This window comes from Peromyscus maniculatus, chromosome 16, assembly GCF_049852395.1.
Source record: "Peromyscus maniculatus bairdii isolate BWxNUB_F1_BW_parent chromosome 16, HU_Pman_BW_mat_3.1, whole genome shotgun sequence".
Taxonomy (NCBI): domain Eukaryota; kingdom Metazoa; phylum Chordata; class Mammalia; order Rodentia; family Cricetidae; genus Peromyscus; species Peromyscus maniculatus.
The window spans coordinates 11621341-11623151 of NC_134867.1; positions in this window are offsets into that span (position 1 = coordinate 11621341).

Consider the following 1811-nt stretch of genomic DNA (forward strand, 5'->3'; position numbering starts at 1 on the left):
CCTTCACCCCGTTACTAAACCCTTCCAGAAGCTCCGACAGGCTCTCTCCTCCAGCCCCAGCACTTCACCTCCCAGACCTAACTCATCCCTTCTGCCTCTATATAACAGAAAAAGAGGGATATACCCTTGGAACCCTAGGGCACCAGCTGGGACCCGCCTTTGCACTGTAGCCTATCTGTCAAAGAAGCTAGACCTTACCACTCAGGGATGGGCACCTTGTATTCATGCCTTAGCAGCTGCAGAGCTCCTTATTCGGGAATCAAAGAAGCTAAGCTTTGGGTCACCTATTACTGTCTTCTCTCACCATAACCTGTCCCATCTCTTAACTTATAAAGGCTTAAAAACTTTACCTCCCTCCCGGGTTCTTTCTCTCCAGGTGGCATTACTAGAAGATGTCACACTTACTTTTCAGACCTGTCCACCCCTTAATATTTCAAGTCTCCTCCCTCAACCTAACACTGACTATTCTCCATCTCATTCCTGCACTGAAACCCTAGAGGAACTATTGCCCCATCCTTCACATATACAGGAGGGCACATTGCCCCAGGCCACTTATACCTGGTGCACAGATGGCAGCGCCTTTTTACATGAGGGGACCCATAAAGCGGGCTATGCCATAGTGTCAGATACTGGGGTGGCAGAAGCACAGGCATCACCCACACACACTGCTAACCAACAGGCTGATAGCTCTCACCCATGCCTTCTAATTGGCACAGGGGCAATCCCTAAACGTTTACACAGACTCCAAATATGCTTTTTTTTTAGTGTGATTTTTCGAGACAGGGTTTCTCTGTGTAGCTTTGCGCCTTTCCTGGATCTCGCTCTGTAAACCAGACTGGCCTCGAACTCACAAAGATCCACCTAGTTCTGCCTCCCAAGTGCTGGGATTAAAGGTATGCCCCACCACCGCCCGACTTCCAAATATGCTTTTAATATCCTCCTGTCCCATGCTGCTATCTGGAGAGAGCATGGGCCCCTCACAGCAAAGAAAGGATCCATATCTAACTCAGGCCAAATAATAGCCATGCTAAAGGCCTCCTGTCTCCCCAAGGCTATAGGAATTATCCACTGCCAGTCTCATCAGATCAACAGTTCCATCATCTCTAAGGGAAATAACTGGGCTGACCAGGCAGCTAGGACAATGGCCCTCCAGGGTCCAGACTCACCCCACCCACTGAGGGGAATCCATACAGTACAGCTCACATCCTCACAGTCAGCTGCTGACACCAGGCAAACTCTGTCCTATCTACACCAGCTCTTTCATCCTAATAGTCTCGCTCTGTCTCAATTCATAAAAGCCCACCTGCAGCCCACCTCTGAGGACTTACAGTTCTTAAGAACTATTACTGCCTCCTGTGAAATTTGCCAAAAGTCAGATCCCAATTCCAAATATCAGAGCCAACCTTTTCCCACCCACCAGGCTAGAGGTTCCTTTCCAGGGACTGACTGGCAGCTCCATTTTCCCCATATGCCCACTGTCAGAATTAAATGTCTCCTCGTGGTGGTGGACTCATTTTTTAATTGAATGGAGGCATACCCAGTTTCTAATAAGCAGGCCCAGACAGTTGCGGATCTCCTTCTCCAGGAAATTATTCCCCGGTTTGGAATCCCTGCCTCTCTCTAGTCTGATAATGGTCCAGAGTTCACCTCCCAGATTTCTCAGACACTAGCTAAGACTTTTTCATATCCCGTACTGTCCTCAGTCCTCAGGAAAGGTGGGATATGAACACCAACAGGTCTTTAAGATCCATTCTTACTAAGATATCACAGGAACTTCTCTTTGACTGGGTAAAATTATTGCCTCTAGCTCT